The sequence below is a fragment of the Cricetulus griseus genome, chromosome 3 (genome assembly GCF_003668045.3).
Source record: "Cricetulus griseus strain 17A/GY chromosome 3, alternate assembly CriGri-PICRH-1.0, whole genome shotgun sequence".
Lineage (NCBI taxonomy): Eukaryota > Metazoa > Chordata > Mammalia > Rodentia > Cricetidae > Cricetulus > Cricetulus griseus.
In genome coordinates this window covers 124,195,272-124,216,078 of record NC_048596.1, presented here as the reverse complement: position 1 = coordinate 124,216,078, position 20,807 = coordinate 124,195,272, and the positions used below count along the sequence as shown (strand labels likewise).

At 44.3% G+C, this 20,807-nt stretch overlaps 1 pseudogene; it reads right to left on the bottom strand.

Moving 5' to 3' along the window:
* Positions 1-1,639: 1,639 nt before the first annotated feature.
* On the bottom strand, positions 1,640-2,650 carry LOC100755804 (annotated as a pseudogene).
* Positions 2,651-20,807: the final 18,157 nt, after the last annotated feature.

Genomic DNA, 20,807 nt, shown 5'->3' with positions numbered 1-20,807 from the left:
CATGTTTTCACTTCCATTAGATGAATTTCTTTAAACTGTGCATTCCATTTTATATTTCCATGTATATAAGATTATGAGCGTCCTAATTACTATATACCCTCTCCAACATGCTGCATCAGCCTCTGTAATGTACCCATTCTAATGAATATGCAATGGTGGTGGTTTCTTTGCATTCTCTTGCTGCCCAGCTTTGCATCTCTCTTCAGTAAAATATGTGTTCAAAATTTTGTCCATTTTTCAATCCTGTTGTTTGGCTCATTGAGTGGTATTCCTTATATAGTTCAGACACCGGTACTTTATCAGGGAGAGGTCCTACATATATTTTTTTCTCTTCGTCCAGTGCCTACTTTTCATTTTCTTGACAGTGTCAGCTTTAGAATAAATCTTTTAAACTTTGATGAACTATGAATTCTCTTTTTCTTATATAGCTGTATTTCTTGTGTTTAAATTATTTTATTATTATTATTATTATTATTATTATTATTATTATTATTATCCTAGGTGAAATCCCATCTTCTTACAGTGTGTCTTCCTTTATTCTTTCCTGCGTCTCTTTATCATTCTTCCCCATTTTCTTGCACTTTCACTGCATCTACTTCTGGCTTATTAGCTTGACCTCTTGGCTTATTTCTTTTAGTGCTTTACAACACCCCCTTTAACCTACTACTAATTATCTTTACATTCCACATCACCTGCCATACCACAGCCTCACAACTGAATGCAGATGGCCCCTTCTAGAAACCCTTTATGCAACTACCCTCCTCTTTGATTTTGACATATATACCTAACAATGAATTACTATTGAAATATCTTGTTATGGTTTGCCCTCTTTCTGAGAGCCCAGCTATGTATATTTTAGATTGACTAGCATTGTTCTCTGTGTCTTTGGTTTCCCCATCATTGGAGTGGGAGTGCCTTGTTCCCATATGCGCTGTTCATTTTGAACAGTTTGCTAGTGCCGTACCCTAATAGTGTAGAACATTATTATAAGATGTGTTACATTTCTTTATGCTGTGGCACACTTGTTTAATGATGCAAAGATGTGTTGCATTTGATGTTGTATTTGTTTAACTCTGTGAAGCTGTTACTTTGCCTTCCTAAAACACCTGATTGGTGAAATCAAGAGCTGAATAGCCAATGGCAGGGCTGGCAGGCAGAGAGAATAAATGGCAGAAGAACATGAAAGAGGGAATGAGAAAAGGAGGAGAGGAGGATGCCGGGGAGTGGGAGAGGGCTAAAGGTATACAGAAATAGAAAAAGGTAAAAGCCCAGAGGCAAAAGGTAGATGGGAAAACCTAAGAAAAGCAGCGAGGAATAAGGCCAGGCATTCATAAGTAATAATAAGTCTCTGTGTGATTATTTGGGAGCTGAGCTGGGTGATGCCCCCTCCCAGAGAAAAGCAACAAACTATAATACACTCCAACTGAGTTATATAATCTTAACTAAAACAAAAAAATTACTTTTAAGTTTTATGTCTTTCTTAAATCTCCCATTTTTCTCAGCATGTTTATGTTTTATCTATCTGCTTTTATCTACCTGCTTGAATACATAGAGTATTATTTGTTGTTGGTTTTTGTTTTTGGCTGCTTAGTCAGTAAGTTTATTATCTTTATGAAAAAAATCTTCATAGAAAATTGCATTAATTCTCAGCAGCCTGTTCTTGAGCTCTGAGGAAGCTTGCCTTCTTTTGAGCAACGCAATCTTTCTTCTGAGCCAAAGACATTTTGGGATGGTTCTACCTCTTCTTCTTCCTCTTCACCTCTCTCGTAGGCTTCTTCTCACAGACTGGATTCTCTAAGATGGAAGCATGAGCTTTCTTATACATCTCCTCCATCATGTCTGGAATAATGGTCTTTGTGTACTGGGAGAACTGTTTCTTGTAAGCATCTTCATCTTCCTCCATGAGGTAGCACATGTGCTCTGCGACATTCTGTCCCATGATGTGCTTCTTATGCACGTCTGCATTGAACTCCTTGCTTTCAGAATCATAACCAGGGAATCATTTGGTACTATGAGGAATAATAGACAAGCCTCCATCCACAGCTCCCTGCAGGGCCCCAAAAACTATTGTCAGTTGTAGTTCGGGCAAGAAAGACCTGCATCCAAATAGCAAGTGAAGACACCAGGCTGACTATCAATGCTCTCCACATTGTATTCATCTCCAGCCACCTCCACTTGGCCTTCATAGATCTTGTCCATACCAAACCTACTGAGAAGCCTGCGGGCCAGCAGCAGGCCAGTACGATAGGCTGCAGCATAATTTGTCAGGCCAACTTTCACACTGTATTTTGGCAAGGCTAACCTTGCCTGCCTAGTGCCCAGCTCCTAGAAGTTAATGCATCACAGGCCAGGGATCTGTTAATGCATCACAGGCCACTCTCAGTTGGTAGAGTGCTTGGTGTGCATATGCTGAGCAGACTATCATATCCCCTTCTATATGTGCAAAGTGGCAAATGATATTTCTGTTAGTTACACGAACTATCATCCTGTATTTGGGTGTGTTGTACTTATTTTTGTCCTGGATCACCAATCATTTTTGAGCATAGTAGTCAGTTTTACCCACTCACCACCTTCTAAATTTCACTTAGTACCTCTTAAAGTAGGCCTTATTCATGACAACTTTCACGAACCCCATCCTGCAGAACAGACACACACGCAACCACAGCTCCACACAGACCTTATAGAGTATATTTGTATACAATAAGTTCATACTGTTTTAATGTCTTTTGTTTGCTGCATCTGTATGTTTTTTTTATGTTCATATTCAATGATTCTTACTTTGGTTGTGGTCCATATGTTCCTGATACTTACTTGCCTGGTGCTTTTTGGTTAGATGCCAGTTATTAAAAAAAAATGTAATTGTTGGTTGTCAATTTTATCTTTCTTTAAATCCTCTGTGGTTTTATTCCGACACACAGGTTAGTTAGAATCAGATCCTTCCAAGCTTGATTTTAGGCTTCATTGGGGAGGATTCAGAGTATCTGTCAGACTAGCATCACCTGGGAAGCCCATCAACTAGAGAAGATAGGAGCCCAAAAGAGTCTGGAGATGGACACATCACTCACAAAGTCTCTTTGATGGGCTGACACCTATTCTGACAGTTCTGCCATGAGACGATAGTTTTCATTACCTGAGAGACTTTGCGCCTGTATCAGATAATCTCCATGCATCATACACCCCCCTCCCCATCTACATTCTCCCAGAGCTTGTTATTGCAGTGCCACTGGCACCATCTGCAAAGCCACACTCTTACTCCTTTCTGTAGCCTTAGGTGTTTACACGGGCTTCCAGATTTTACTGGGTTTAGAAAGTCACTGTTCTGTGCTCCCCTGGTGTATGCAATAGGTTCACATATATTTCTTCCTGCCAGTCTCCTTATTGCCAGTTCATCAGAACTTTGGCAGTAGCAGTTTTACTCTTTGTTACAGAATCAAATTAGTCCAGTTCTTGCTGAACCATAGGAAATAGGTTGCTGCCTGTTTCCAGGAGTTGGAGAGTTGTAAGCGTACACAGCTAGGCAAAGCTCCACTGGGCTCCTCATGGCTCTCCTATTGCTGTCACTCTGCCCCATGTATTCTGGCCATTTGGCTCCCTCATGTCTATCTCTGTCCCTTCAACTTAGTAAGAGCACTAGCCATAGTTTGAGTCCTTCCTCCCCAAGCTGTATTCTAGCATTGCCCCTTTGATGTGAGGTAACATATATAGGGCCTCTTTTGTTTGTTACTCTTGCAAATAGATTTCCACCCTTGCCTGCCTAGTGCCCAGCTCCTAAAGGCCAGGGATGTTGCTCAGTTGGTAGAGTGCTTGGTGAGCATACACAAAACCCTGGATTTGATCCCTAGCACTACATACACCAAGTGTAATGGTGTTTTCCTATAATCCCAGAACTTGGGATTTAGGATGATCAGGAGTTCAAGGCCATCTTGAGCTGTATAGCAAATGCAGACCAACCACGAGACCCTGTCAACTTTCGCTTTGTGTGTTTTACCTGATTCCTTACTTAAAAGTATAAGAAGGGAACTAGAGATATGGCTCAGAAGTCCAATTGCTCTTCCAGAGGACTGGGGTTTGATTCCCAGTACCCACCCACGGGATGCCTCTCAACCATCTGTAAGTCCGGTTCCAGTAGATCTAACACCCTCCTCCGGTCTCCATGGGAACCAGACATGCACATGTTGTACACACATGCAGGCAAAACACCCACACTTTTATCTTTTTTAGTTTTGTTTTTTAAAAGTATAAGGCTTTTACTCTGTCCCTCAACTTTGACCAAAAGTGGAATCAGAGGACCATTAAGTTTTAAATGTCAACCTTTTTCTATTTTTTTTTTCTGAAATGTCCAGTTCACTCAGGGATCTTCGTGTTCCTAAGTTTCAGATTGGCTTTTTATAATTTGAAATTTATTTAACTTTTGTATATGAACTCTTTAGGGGGTCTCAGTTTTCCCTGTCTGCTGTCTCTCACTCAAGGTATAGTTTTGTGATTCTATTTTTTTAATGAGCTGCTTATTTTCATCTAGAACTCTAGGTGAGAACGAGGATCCATCCCCCAGTTGGAATCGGCTTTTAGTCTTGGCGGGCACTGGTGGAAAGCTCCATCCCCTGAAGCTAAATTCTCAAATTGAGTTTTATTGACTCCCCAGATGGCAGGTTGGAGGACAGCAGACAAACAAAAGGTCTGGTTCATCAAAAATTTCTCACCTCCTCAGTTCAATTCCAAGTTGTATTTTTGCAGTCCCCTGAAGGTGATTTGTAGGATTTGTCTAGTTCAACTTTCAAACGATGTGGCTCTTTAGGATCCCAGCTGTACTGAATTTATCTATCCAAATCCCTTCCTTGAGTGGATACAGGACATTAAATTTAGGAGCATGCAATAACCTTAGCAAATTACTTGAATCAAAAGCTAGAAGAAGGAGGTGGTGGCCTACAACTGCAGCATTCACGAGGTCTCAAGACAGGAGGATCACAAGTTCCAGACCAGCCTGTGATATGGTGATATCTTGCTTCCTAGTTAATTTTATGTTCCTGTAATAATGCACTAACTAAAAGCAAATTGAGAGAAGAATGGGCTTGTCCCACATTTCCCATAAGCCATCATTGAGGGACATCAAAGCAAGGACCCAAAGTAGGAATCTGGAACAGAAACAAAAGCCGGCAGAAACACTGCTTCCTGGCTTGCTCCCCAGGCTTGTTTATGGCTACCTTTTTTATATGCCCAGGTCCTACCTGCCTAAGACTGGCCCCGCCCACAGTGGTCTGATCCCTCCCTACAACAATTAGAAATTGAGAAAATGTCCCCACAGACATGCTCACAGACCAATCTGATAGAGACAAGTCTTCCAGTGTGTTCCCTCTTTCCAGATGACTCCATTGCGGCAAAGGGACAAACACCAACACACATTGCATTAAAAAAAAAAAAGTCCTATTTGTTATTGGTTCTATTTATTTCTCATCTGCCCTTGTGTTCTTTAATATCTTATGCACACACTTAGGAAATTTTTAACATAGTTTTCAGATCCAGCTTTCTATTTCAGTAAGCCTAGATGCAGAGTTCATCGGATGAGCCGAAAACACGTTTCAGTGTGTTAACTATGATTGTAGGGTGTCACACAGATTACTTAATGAAGTTCCATCTCAACACCATAGGCCTTTCTATTTCAGGTCATGGCTTTCCCTTGTGTGATCTAAAAACAAAGAGAAAAACCCACTCACCTGGCTTGTTTATTCTAGAATCTAGCTGTGTTTGTTCATTTGAATCTTTTAAATGAAAGATTCAAACTTGGTTGTTTTTCAATATCTAATTACTTGTCTTGGTCATCAATCTTAGGCAATCTGCTCCTCTTTGATGCCATTATGTGCTCAGCTCTCAGATACACTGTCTCTTCCTGGCCTACACATACATTCACCCATCCACCTGGGAACCCTTGAACACAGCAGTGTGTCAGTGATTCTCCACATTCCCAGTGTTTTCTCTCTGGAAGACCCTTTCCTCTTCTCTGTTTAGTTTTGGGCAACTTTTTGTGGGGTTTTTGTTTCATTTTTCTTCATCATAGGTGAACTTTGCAATAGTTTCCACACAGTTCGAGGATTTGAGCTGAGAAAGTGTATGACTGAATTTGACAAGAGCTAATGTTGGACTTGCTCAGAAACTATAATTTTGATTTCACAATAATCCTCTGAGTTGGTAGTCTTATCTAATCCCCATGAAAAGTTAGTCCCTTGAGTCCTATTTTTGTGGTCACTCTCAAGTAGCACAGTGTGTGCTGGTGCCCTTTTGTCACAAAATAATCTCATCTCCAAAACTAAAGTGTGTTTTCTGAAGACAGAGTGCATTGCTCTCTGCATCCACTGGAACTCCACCCATGACCCATGCCAGGGCCTGCTGACTTCCTATGCTGCCTGCCTTCTTTCCCTCTGCATGGATTTGCTGCTGGCCTCCCAGGAATGGTTGGAAGGATGAGAGAGAGAAGCAAGCCTCTCAGCAGATGGCCTCAGGTTCTGAGCTTGAAAGATGGTTCTAGCCAATATTTTCTCTGATCTGATACAGCTGAGTCACTCTAAACTGTCTCTAGGGCCTCCTGTGTGATCATTGTGTAGCTTACCAGATGGCCTTGTGCTCCTGTGGTTTTTAAGAACCCAATGCCTATGGCTTCTCTTCACATGGGTCAATTTGCCCACAGAATAAGCCTTTTTGAACAAACCCATAGATTGTTTCACCTTCATTTTTTACAGATAGCACCTCTCTAGTCCAGAAACTGGCATACTGCAAAGTGATTACCCTAGCAAAGCAATCACTATCACCTAGCTACCCACACTGGACTATCCCATTGCTTTCCTTTACACAAAGGCCCAGCCCACAATAAGACTAGTGACAACACACAGCAAGTTGTCTATATGGCTTTTTGTGCCATATTGCCTTCGTTCTATATGAAGTTCACAGAAGAGTGCTTGTCAAAGCATTCAAAAGTTTTAAAAAAAAAGTTAATTTAAAGATGGGCAAATGATCTGAAGTTACTTCTCAAAGAATAAAAATTGCCAATAAATATATGAAAAATGCCTGATTTCATTAACTATCAGAGAAATGTATAGTGTGTGCAAGTGTCACACTGGATCCACTAATATGTTCAATTAATATGCATTAAAGAGGATCCTGTGAGATCCCCTTCCTGACTCATTTGTATGCATGACTGGGTGAGTGGCCCCAGGATCATCTAACCAGCTGTAATAAAAATTGGACATTCAGACCTGATCCAGGTGGCCATTAGATTGTATAGCACCTATTGGCTGAATGCCTTAGCTAGAAACAAGAGGAGCCCCCTTTTGAAATTATGTTAGGAAAAGCCATGAAAAGGCAATGAGCAGTGGCAGAGGGGTGCACTTTGTGCATGGGCTGGCACACAGATCGTTAAAAAGACACCCAGGCTTTCAACACAGTAGTCTCACACATTTCCTGTAGGAGCCCCCTTTTTAGGGTTCCTGTCTTCATCCAACCATGCCCACAGTCTAACTGGCTAATTATGTCCTTTCCCTACACAGCCTACTCCCTGTCTCCCTCCTACAGATGGCTGACCTGTAGCCACATATTAGTCCAACCATCAGGCAAACCTGCCTCCTGAATTGCATTGCTGCTGGAAAAGCATCTCCCTGTCCTCTCTTTGAGACTGTATCTAGTTCTATCACCAAATGATCCTGTCAGTGGTTCATTCCTCCCATGTGACCAATCCAGGGACCACTTCCAGACAACAGGAAGGGCAACAACCTGTCAAATAGCAAAGGATTGTCAAATTCCCAGGCTTCCAGGAACCTAATCATCTCCACACCAGGATGTCCAGCACCATGGATTTGCAGGGTGAACAGAAACATGGCAATCACATCCCAAAACCTCCAGGCCCAGCCTGGGAAATCCTCTTAGAGAAGGACTCCACATGTACCAGTCACCCCTCTCCATTCATAATATTAAGTGTTCCCAGAGCTCTAGCTCAGCGTTGGTGGTGCACGCCTTTAACCCCAGCACTCCCCAGGAGGCAGAGGCAGGCGGATCTCTGTGAGTTTGAGGCCAGCCTGGTCTACAGATAGAGTTCCAGGGCTGTCTCCAAGCTACAGAGAAAAAAAGAAAATAGAAAAGTTACTTTCTGTAAGGCACAATTCTTATATTTAGACTCAGGTTGACCATGTATAAAATACAGGTGTGCTGGGGTAACCAGAACTTAGGTTACAGAATACAATTTCTCTACTTCTTCCAGGGCTCTGCCTCATTATTCCATTCCCAAATGCTTTAATTTCTTTGACTTGTCTTCAGCAGGTCAGTGAGACACAATCCACACCAGCAAGGAATCAAAAGAGAGGGGTGAGTGAACATTTCAAGGCACAGGCTGTGAGTTCTCCAGCCTGCTTCAGCATCTTTCTGGAGTGAGAAGTTCGGAGTTAGGGTGCTCAGCTGTCTCTCTCCACATAGAGGGCTGTGGCTGGAAATTCTGGGCTCCTTCCACTCCTTCAGTTGTTTTTACTTCTTTAGGCTGTGAATAGCGTTAACAAGCAGAGAAAACCTTGCCCAGCTATGTTTACGGGACTCCTCCCTTTTCCGGACGTCTCCAGAAGGGTTTTCACTGGGCTTTTTAAAGTTAATGCAAAACCGGAGTTGATGTTTCTTCTGTCACCCAAAGTATGAGAAGTGATGAGCACACATTAACGAGTAATAAACAAGGCTGCTTCTCCTAAGATGAACAGATGATAGCTGGGGGGGGGGGGGGGTTGAGGCGGGGACAATGACATGGCCCAGGGTAGGGGGCGGGGCGGAGGAGCCTGGAAGTGAAGCTGTACAATGTCCTAGAACAGACTTGCCTCCCTTGGCTGCCAATGTCTCCTCTTCTCACCCTGGCAATGTTTTCACGGCACACATTTGCAAACTTTTTTTTTTTTTTAAACACACATTTTTTAAATAGCCTGGGTTTTCCTTCATGCCCTGTGGTCATGAGACTCAAGTCATTTCTGTGAGGTCCATGTGCCTGGTGACTCAAGGATCCCCCTAGAGGTTGAGGCAAGTTCTGTCAGTTGGCTTATCCCAAATCATAAGACATTCAACTTTTGAGGAGACACCCTACCCCAACCGCAGTCATAAACACTTGCTTTACAAACAACAGGAATTACAGAAACTGAGAGATCGTAGCAGCCCCAAGGTAGGGATGTGTAGGTTCCTCAAGAGTCACCAACATCACATTCTTGAGAGGAGCTGTTCTATAAAAGGAGGGAGTCACACTGCCTCCTGGGGACAAGCTTGGTACCACTGACCCTGGAAGCCATCTTCTCCTCTGTGAAATTTTTCTGGGTCCCTCCAGTCCCCACCCCACCTCTAGATTCTCTGGGCAGAAACTAGCATCAATATTTCCATTAGGACCTCAGATCATATCCTCTACTGAAAATGGTAAAGCCAAAATGGCTTCCTACTGAATTATAGACTAAAAGAGACACACACACACACAAACCAAGAGCAACCACAGTAAACTGAACTTCAGTTGACAATTTCTTTCAGTGCATAAAGCTATCTCAGTAAGAAAACCAATACCTATGCTTTAAAAAAAAAATAGATTTTTAGCCTCACCCTTAAGTGCCACCTGATGAGGCAGTCAGGACCCACCCAAATACTACCTTAGATATTGGACAGCTGCCCTAAAGTGACCATAATTATCATCCCCCGAGCCCCATTCCATTCAAGGACCAAAATCCCCCGTAACAAGAGCCCAGGGAAATTGGGAGGATGGAGACCGTGGCCCAGGAATAGAGTCCCTAGCTGTAAAATTCCAAGGAAGAGAAAACACACACACACAAACTTTGGATGCAGCTTGTGGTGCAGACTGCCGCTTGCAAACCACCTAGTCGCATCAACAGGATGCAGGTTGGGGGAACAGCTCAAAGAAATATTTAAATACCTGCTACAAGCTGGGGGAGTTGACCAGGGCTATCTGACCTAACCCCATCTAGACAGATAAACAACCACCTATGTGCATTGGCAAATGCTAAGCTTGAGCATATTTCTGGGGCCAGGGGCTAAGAGAAGGCAGACAGACAGATACACACATAGTTTGTGTAAACAGAGTCATCTGTACAAACCCTGAGAGATAAGTACTGGGCAGTATAGCATCATCTAAGCTTGCTTTGGATGCCATACTTGGCCTCAGTCCTTGAAGTGCTACATATCCCGGAGTTTAACTGCACTGATAGGCTCCAAATACACAATGCCACTATCATCATAGTCAAAGAACCAGACTTTGAGTTTTCATACTACAAACTAAATATTTGAATCACTTTCAGAATGTGTATGTTAGACCCCAAATTCTTAATGTGATAGCACTGAAGGTAGGTAATCTGATAGTGGGGATGCTGCCCTCCTCAAAGGGATTAGTAACCCAATCAAAGCAGCCATGAGAGAGATGGTCTCACACTCCCCCATAGATACAGGAAGACATCAGGCAAATAAAAACTAGAGAGCCAGACACAAAGATACCAAGACTGCTGGCCCCTTGATCTTGTATTTCCCAGCCTCTGGTATATATAAACAAACAAACAAATTCTTGTTGTTAAACAACTCTGTTATTCTTCTGACAGCAGCCCAAGCATAATAAAAAAAAAAGTGGTTGCAAGAAATGGGATGCTGTGAGAACAAATATCTAAAAGTGCAAGCCTGGGTTTAGGATGAGATGATAGAGATGGGAAAAGTTCTGAGGTGTTTGCAAGATGGACAGAGCATTGCATGAAGGGACCATTTGAGGATGATTGTGATAAGGACTCAGCTGTAGATGGGGAAAGCTAGGAAGAAGGTTTTGCTCTCCCTTGAAAAAGGGCACATAATTCCGAACAGACTGCTGATTGGAATGGATGGCAAAGCCCATTCTGATGAACTCTTGGGAGGAAATAAGCACAGTGCTGCTGAACAAAGGATAAGAAGCCATCATCGTGACATCAGTATGACAACACCACAAAGGCCTGACTAGTATGTTTACATCTTAGCACCCTGTGGAAGGTAGGACTTGAATGCCAATGAGTTGCTAGTTGGCTTGAGGACACGTTCAGAGTGTTGAAGGGCAGCTTGATTCCCCGACTGCCTGCAGATGCAAGAAGAGGGAGAGATGAGTTGAAGAGGGAACTGTGATATAAGAAGAAACCAGAATGTGACGATCTGGGTGTTCTGAGCCTTTCTGCATTACAGAAAGGGAAGACAAAGACTTACTGCTTTACTCCTATGTTGTTTTTCAGAGTAGAGGACAGGCCTTATCCAGCACCCACATAGCCACTGCGTTGGGGGTGGGGATGACTAGCGCATTTCTGAGCCAGTTGCTTCATGATTTACTCTTCACCTACCAACCTGGAAATGGCAACTTTGTTAGGTAAAACCACTTGCAAGCTATATTCAAAGTTGAAAGGTTACACCTGAAAGCTACATATTGGGTGGGGGTGGGGTGGAAGCTTACTTACATTCACTGAGACTGAAGTTGGAGCCATAGCATTTGTTGCCTCAGCCTGGCTTAAGATGAGGTGTTCCACAGACTCAATTTTGCCTTTCTCACCACACCTTTAAAGAATATAAACATCACCATGCTGACTTCTCTTGACAAACTTGAGGGTACCAGCTATGGGAATATCAATAATTTCTAGGTACTGCACACTGTATAATAGGACAGAGAACATGAGAAGACTTGTGGGAAGGTCAGAGATACTCCACTCGATCATACCTTCATCCCAGCCTTTGTGTGATGCTGGCAGTTAATGGAGGCAGTCTCTGGCTCCAACATCTGTAGTACTCAAGATCCAACTGGAAACCCCCACACCTCCAACAGCACTTAAGGTGAAACTCAGACAGTGTCTGGGTTTTCTGTTGTCACTGTTTTACCATCAGCTTCATACTGTTTCAATAATTTCAGGTATAAAACATGCCATAAAGTCTAACTGCAAGTGCTTGTCCCCTTATTTTACTTACTCTTCCTTTACTCTAGGCTGATATCACCTGTTCTTCCAAAACAGTGAAATACCAATCCAAAAACAGAACTTTTTTTTTTCTACTACTGCCATTTGCCTGAATGGTGTTAGGCACATTGGTGCATTTGGGAAGTGCTAACCACTTCATAACTTGATGTCTTCCTTCCACAAGATGCAGGCCTCCTTCCAGTATAGCTTCCTGTGAACAGCACTTTCAGTTGGGTTCAGAACCTCACCACACATTGAGGCTCTGAGGAAAGAGAGGAAAAGGAACTAAGAAGTGGCACACCTTTCCTGTCCAAGCCCACCACCATCCTGGTATCTCTTCTCCTTGTCCTCAAGTGGCTTCCCTGAACTTCATGACTTTTGTGACTCAGGTGTCCCAAACCTTCCTCATGGTTGCTACTGCCTTTCAGCACGCTGAAGCATGATCTTTGTAGAGTTTGCCCTCGGGGACCCAGTCTGTGTCTCTCTTCAGGCCCTTGGCTTTCTCTATAGTTCATCTCAGTCATCTTTCATTCCCCTTTCTGTACAATTACAAAAGCCAAAGTCTTACTTTGCTTAAGTAAATATTTTCCATGGATTCTATTAAAATGTTTGTGAACTCATCTGCCAGTGGTATGGACAAGGGAAAGATGCTGGCAGTTGGGAGAGCTGTCCCTGCCCCTCACCAGCTGCAACACTTAGGAGAGTGGCCCCTACACCTCACCTGGGCGACAAAGTAGAGCTAGCCCTGGTGGTGTAGATGCAGGTGAGCTCGAACTAGCCCCAAGGGCATGAAACGAGGGAGATTGGCCCCATTCCTTGGGTAAACTAGCTGGGGCAGTACTGGAGAGCTCGCCCTGGTGGTGATGAAGGTAGGTGGGGGTCATGATGTCCAACACTACAGCTACCTAGTCCTGGAGCCAGTGTTATGAGTTGACCCACCCCAACATCCACCTCATCTATTATCTGCTGGAGCACGTGAAGGAGCTGGTCCTACAAACCCAAAGCTGTAGGATCTCTACAACACAGGACAACAACAGGTTGCCCAAGAAGAGTCCCATTGAGAGCCCAGTATCAATTGGCTAGCAGAAACCAGAGGCCTTGAAGAGTCACAGACTAGTGACTCTTTGCAATGAACACTTGCAAATAAAAGACATCTGGACTAAAGGGCTTACTGTGTGGTTCTCTGTGTTAAACTACAGTTTCACAATGAGACGTTTCTTCTTTTTTCCTTTTCTTTTCTCCTAAATTGAATTTCATTTGGGGGGAGGAAGGTTGCAAGGGCAGAGGGTGGGGGTAGAGGGCAGATACACAAGGGAACCAGCAGATGAATGTAATTGAGATGCATGATGTGAAAGACACAGAGGATAAACAAGTGCTCACAAAACAGGTGTCAACCAAACCATTTCAAATGTAGACCCCTACCGTGCCTGGTCCTCCCTTCTTTGATGAAATAGACCCCCCTCTCTCTTCCTGTCCCCTTTCCTTAAAGAGGATCCCCTCATCTTCTCACCTTCAGGTAAGAGAAGGCCATCAGAGAAGTGAACCATTCCTTCATTGCTTCCTTCAGTCCCTTTAAGTACAGCTGAGAAATGTCTATCAGGATGTGACTTGACTATGTCCAACGGTGGCCAATGTCTTTGCCAATTGGGGGCTTCTTTCTCTCTAAATTTCCTCACAGTAGCCAAGACAACATCACACAGAAGACATGGTTCTGAAGCTCCAGAGACCAGCTGAGGGTCACTGCGTTTGGCACTGACCATACGAAGTTTATCACAGTCTGCAGATCCAGGTTTCTTGTCAAACAATGGCAGTGCACAACCTTAATCCCAGCACTCAGGAGGCAAAAGGAGAGACACATGGATCTGTGTGAGGCCAGCCTGGACTGCATAGAAAGTTCCAGGCCAGCCAAGGCTACATAGTGAGACCTTGTCTTAAAAAAAAAGGGGGGGGCGATGAAATGTTGAGTGGTTTGTTTGATGCTCTACTGTCCAGCTCAGAGGGGACCGACCTTCTCCTTCAAGGAAAACTGTTTTGGATTCAGGCCATTTTAGCACATGTACCACAGTGCCACTGAGAACTTGTTCCCTCTGCTTATTCCACAGGCTCCTTCACAGCAGGGGGCTCACCAGGCTGTGCTATCATGGTACATTTTCCTAGAATGTCCTTTGACTCATCAAATATTTATTGAAGAGCCACTGGTTGAAAACCCACATTTTTGAGCAACCAGAGGGATGCATGTCTGGCTCTCCTGTTTTTGCAGTTCACCGAGGGCTTGACAAAGACTAGCATTTACCATGACCTTCTCCAGAAAGGGTCTCCAAAGGGATGGTTTCCACTGAACACAGTTTAAAACAGCCACCCGCCCTGAAATCATCTCTGGATTTTCAGCTTTGCAAAAGCCTGGCATTGCCTAATCACTTTCGAAGTTGGCCTTCTGTGTCCCAACGTCTGACTCATCTTCTGTCCCTTGGGCTGCTTGTCACAGCTACTAGATCTTTCCTAGTCAATATAGCCTTCACCTACCACCTCTCCCAGACAGACATGTTCCATCATATGATACAGAGCAATCAAATGCACTGCACGCACAACACAAAAAGAGAATGACTTAATTCTTCCTCACTAGAGGACTTTGAGTTATCTCTGCTCCACAAAAGTGCAGCAGATTCAAGACATGGGGTCCCCAGACCAGCTCAGTGGGCTCACCTGGGGAGGTAAGTAGAACTATTCATTTTACAATGGACATTGATGCCCCCAGTATCCTCAGAAAGCCTTAAGAGAAAATCATTTTCCACCAAGAACCTACCCCAAACATCCTTTTTTCCCAATTTGGCTATTCAACACTCTGCCTCCTGTCAGCTCATCAGAGCTCTCTATGACTTAAGTCAGAAACCGCCATCCTATTGTTTCTACTATTTTCTCCCTTCACAACCCTAGTCGTCATTTTTAAGGCATGTTTTGGCTGTCTCTTCAACAAGAATCATCAGCTTTATTCATGCAAGTACCATCTCCACCCCAAACTCCAGCACCAGCCCATGAGAGATGCTACAATAAATTTCTATGGCCTTCTGGCTCCTAATTCTAAATACCTTCCATTCTGATAACTGTACTTGGGAAACAGTTCCTCCAAATGCTCCTGGTGTATAATCCTAAAATGGAATTTTATCAATACTTTCATTTTTTAAACTTTAAACACAAAACTTTATAAGGAACATAAGGTCACAATAATTGGTGATGTGGTTTCTGCCCATAAAAACTACTTCATATATATATGTGAGCAATACCTATTGATGTCATGGCAATATCAAGTAGCACTTGTGACCTGGCTTTCCAAAGCCACATGCCAAAGGGGATCTGAAAATATGAGTTCTCCCTTCCCCTGTCCTGCTACCCACTATTGCAGCCAGGGCCTCAAGCCTACAACTTTGCAGAACTGGATTGTCTCTATACGGGAAGGAGAAGAGTCACCTAACGGGACTTCTAACCGAGGTCTGTCTGGAATGGTTGTGACCAACTTATGGATCCAGAGACTAAAGGCAGCCCTCCTGGCATCAGCTTTCTCATGCCTGGCCAGGTGCCAGACGGCTGCTTCTGTCTGTACAGGAGGCTTTTATTCACAGCCCACATGGGCCCTTTTCAAGCTTCTCTCAGATTGCCTCTCCACATCCCTTTTTCTCAGGACCCTTTGGAAGACTTGGGTAGTTCCTAAAGACTGGTAAGCGGGTCTCAGAAAGCCCCAGTGAGGCCTAGAATTGGTAGTAGCAGCCATCAGGCCCGGTCAGCATGCCCCCTTCCTAGATCACCCTTTGTTAGTCTTCCTTATTCCATCTTCTCCTTCCTTTTGACTTCTTAAAAACAGGTATGTAGTCCTGCATTTTTGACTCTCTAAGACACAAAACTATGCCAGGCAGGAAAAAAATAAAATAAAACACACCAAAACCTTCTGCCTATTCTCAGCCCCACAAGCCCCATGGACTAGACTTCTAGACTCCTTGGAGCATTTCTAGAGAACTGGGTATGTCCACTATAAACCATTTCCTCCTCCCCTTTTCTGCCTGCCTTCTACAACAACCTTCATTTCACACACTTCCAAAGCCTGTTTGCTTCCTGTAGCTCAACTTCTTAATCTCTACCATGCCAACACAGACTGTCCCCCAGCTCTGGTCCCTCTGCCCCTCTATTTTCTTGATTGTGAACCTCCCTGTCTTAGACTTGCCCCAACATGAATCCTGCAGTCAGAGAAAATAATGCTGCAACCAGACTTTGAACTTCCTCAGGCTTCTCCGTGTCTACTTCTAACGACCAGATATTCTTCTCACTGCCACCAGATCTACAAGGCTTTGCCAGAGCCACCTCTGGCCTTCTATCCCCAGATGCTAAGAGAACCCCTGACCTTTGGCAGAAACCAACCTCTCCCTATCTCTTACATTCTGAGTAAAGGAGGTGTTTTTTTTTTGTTTGTTTGTTTTTTGTTTTTTGTTTTTAATGACATCATCTCCCTAAGGCAAATCAGGATGGAGCAAAAGAAAGGCTTCCTTTCTTTTTGTAGGTGTGACATAAATGATACCTCTGCTGCTTTCCTGGCTTTCTTACACTTCCTCCTTTGAGAGTTCCTCCTCCTTTGCCCAATCCCAAAAGCCCCTGCTTTTTTCTGTGTATGACCCAGTAGGTTCATCTGGGCCTGTGGCCTAATTATACCCAAAAGCAAGTGATTCCCCAATCCCTGTATCCTGGCTGGCTGTCCCCTTTCTATAAGTTCTATCCCTTAATAGCAAAGAAGTCAAAGGCACCTCAACATGCCCAAAACTCAGGACTATGTTTCATAGGCTAGTCCCTGCCCAGGCATTGCTTCCTGTACATAGAACTCCCTGGCCCTATCACTCATCCTTCCTCAGGCTTTTTTTCATTTTATTTCTTCCCCAGGCATCTACCCTGTTCCGTGGACTTCAAGAGCAGCCTCCACTTCTGCCTTCTTATGGCAGCACTGTCTTCTCTTTAACAGGGAAATCGAAATGTGATCATAAAGTCCCCTCTGCTTAAAAGCCTTCAACAGCGCAGCATCCCCAAATCTTCTAGGATAAAAATGAAAACACTGAATTTAGTATGGAAGTTTCCATGGCATCTTAGCTTCTTTTCTGGACCAGAAGCTGGCACCATTATCACACACACTCATTCCAGCCAGGTCAAACTCCAAGCTTGTGGCCTTTACCTTGCCTGACCACCGCAAAGAGATCTCTCCAAGGATAAAGAGCCCATTGCTGTTTCCATGACACCTGTATATTCCCAGCACCTAGATAAGGCCTGGCACATAATGAATGAGAAAAGAACAAAGTACACCCTGCCCAAGAGGAAAAGTGACCAGGATAAGCATTGGAACTCAAAGATAGCCCGTGATAGTCTCTAGTTCCCATGTATTAGACATCTGGCCTTTGTTAAAGACATAACAACGGGAGGGGTCAATTTTCCCAATAGCAACAGAAACTCAGAAGAGAGATGGGTAAGCCTAAGTTTTGGGGGGCGGGGCTAAACATTCAGGAAAAAGTCATGGTAAATGACATTTTTCAGTATCTGAGACTTCAGCATTGCCCTTACACCTCCAAGGCCCCCATGCTAACAATGGAGGAACAGAAGCCTAGATATCCTTAAAGTGGAAGTTGCTTTGGGGCACCTGCAGCCTGAGGTCAAGAGCTTCCCAGGCAGGCAGCCAAGTGAGGTCACAGACAGCTGTTTGGTCCATAACTTTCCTCAGCTGGCTCTGCCAATGTATCCAGAGGTTTCTTCTCAACTGAGAGAATCCAGTGAAATTGTGAAGCCATCACAGAAAGGTCACATACAGCCAAAACTGTTTAAAATTTTGGTTAGAAAAGCTAACAGCTATGTACTTCTGAAGGGTTACAGAACACTAAAGGCTGAGCCCAATAGGAAGGTGGCACCTGAACCCTGTCCTGGGGGTCCATGGCTCCCTCTGGTACTCAAGGACCAGGAGAGCAACCCCTGAGAATGTTAAAGGTGGAACATTCTGGTGGCAGTTGAAAATAACAGTTGAAGCTGAGGTCCAGGGTGGGGCAGGATGTATAGTGAAGAGGAGGCTTACTAACTCCCTACAGAGCACCTGCAGAGACGTGGATGCCCCAACAGGGCCCACAGCCAGGAAAATACAAGGCTGGAAAGGAAGTTCACTATGGGGAAAGGAGAGCAATGACATGAGGCCTAGGAGCCTGTGAGGGGAAGGAAAAGAAGGGTGTAGAGAACCAAGGGGCTGAAGACTCAAAGGGATCAGTAGGCCAGAATGCAAACTAGTCACTCTATGTGAGTCTGCTGGGGGCCAAACCTGGAGTGGAGCACCTCAGCCTCTTTCCTCAGCCACTGGGCCAACAAGTTCTTTCAGAGTTGGCCTCTGTCTCGAGATACAGGCCTTGCAAAGGCTGCTCTTTGGGAATCAGGACAACACCCAGTCTAGACATACCCTCTCTGTCGATACAAATTAGAAACCAGCTTCAAATACTAACACCATTCTTTCGTTCATTCAACAAATACTTGTTGAGCGCCTATTATGGGCTGTAAGAAATATAGCTGGCAAAATGAGTAGTAGTTCTTGCCTGATGGAGACTTAAGGATGACAATACTAGATTGGTGTTGTAAGATGCAGTACATACTCTTGAGGACAAAAAAAGCCTTCATCTACTTTGTCTTCTCCATGAACTATGGAGATGAAATCTGAAAGATGGGTGAGAATTACCTAGTTGACGGAAAAGGGCAGAAGGTTCTAGGCAGAAGGAGGCTCATTAGCTATGCCTAAAAGCAGAGGGGTGTGGTGTATTCAAAATGCCACCAGCAAGGCAGGGCGTACACAGACATGAGCCAAATCACTCGTGGTCCAAGAAGCTTTCTCAAATGTTACATTTGGAGCTCATACTTGATTTTTTCTTATCTCGCTGCTGAAGGAAAAGCCAAAAGTAATCAATGTCAAGGCTGTAGCTTAGAACATACATGTAATAGGGTGGTGAGCATGTGTAACTCATGTGTAATACTGAGGCACAGAGGAGCCTCGAGTCGTGTGCCGTACTCCATCTCTTAATAAGGAATCTATGCTCCTGACTTCAGCATCAGCTATGGAGAAGAAAACATCCGGCCTCTCAAACATGGAAACTTACAAAAGTTCTATTGTGGTTCAGCCACTGACAGAAATATTAGCTCTGGTTGTGTATATTCAAAAGTGTGCACCACTCTACAAACCAATTATAAATGGGTGTAGTAGAGACAGACGGTCGTCCCATTTAATAATTGAGAAACTAAGACTTAGAACAGGCATATGACTGTCCACAAGCCACAAAATGAGAATGAAACAGAATGAAGGCTAGAAACTGTCTTCTGCTTCAACTTATGCTTCTCTCTAAATAAGTGGGCCCAACAATGTGTGGTATCAGTGCTCCTTGGGTACCAAATAAGGTACCTTTCCTCGCACAGCTCCAAAATATGTTCCTGTCTGCCTATTACAAGAGTCCACTTGGCGTCTGCAACTAAGTGCATTAAATACTAGATGTACTACTGATCTCCAAACTTTCAAGTGAGTTACTTAAAGCAAAGGGTGTCTCCAAGTCATAAAAAGAGAAGGCGGGCATGACTGGAGAGAGAAAAGCACTGGATGGTGTGAGTTTATCCAAGTGTTACTTAGAGATGCAGTGTTAAGTTACAGGCCTTAAGAAAGCTGAGGGGAAAATCTATCTGGATACTTGTCACATGTATCAGAAGACTGGTGTCCTGACCACCCTAGGCTTCAGAAGGAACACAGCCGATACTATTCAAGTCTTGGGGAAATAGATGAATAGGGGAGGTGGGAGAAACACAAGGTCTTGAAAGAAAATGAGGGTGTGCCACACTGAGAAAGGACAACTCGTTTCTCAGCCCCTTACTCTTTCCCTTGGGTTCCCCCAGCTGCTCCTCCCAACCAGTTGTCTCGGACACACCTCCCCAAATTGATCCTACCGCCTGTGAGAACTCCCCCCCCCCCCGGAAAGCTCCAATTTAGCCATGACAAGCTCTCCTGGGATTCCCCTGCCCTCCCCCGACAGAGTCCCATATTAGGATCACTGTCCTTGTTCTCTGAGATTGACAGCTTCACCTCATCTACTCCCAGACCCAATCACTGTGCCTTTTTCCTCTTCCGCACAAACTTTCAGCTCCTTTCCTCCAGCCTCCTGGTAGCAGACCCAACGCTGTCCCAAGGAAACAGATTGCATGTACCATGTGCCCATTCACATGCCGCATCTCAAATCCCCAAAGTTCACAGGGCAAGGCCTTTGCCAGCCTGGGTGTTCCTCCTGGGCTTCCTCTGCACACATTCATAATGACTTCTCAGACATACGAAGCTGGAGTAAGAACACTACAGACTGAACCATCTTAGTGTTGCTCCACGAGGAGAGAAAAGGCCTTCCATTCCTTGGTCTGACTCTTTCCCAAACACAAATTGGCCCCACTCTGTGTTACCCTCACGGTGAATAAGAGTACAGCTGGCATTCTCAAGGAAATGCATCCTGTCTGCCAGCCTTCTCTTCAGGAATAGTGAGTTTGAACAGACCCAGGAGTCCTTGTGCCCTAGGGTTACCATACCCTGCTTGAGAGGCTGTTGGGAGAGGCTTCTATTTTTGTCCCAGCAAAGTTTGATGGGGTGGGGAGGGGCAAGCTGGACAGGGCTCAGCACACATGCCTCTCCATGGCTATCTTCTGTACACCTCATTTCTCTCTTCCCCGTCATTATTTACAAGCCTGGGGGTGGGGATGAAGGCAAGACTAAGCATGGGGCATTCATAGCAGATGTGCTGTGGGGGGGAGAGGAGGGCGGGAAGGGATGAA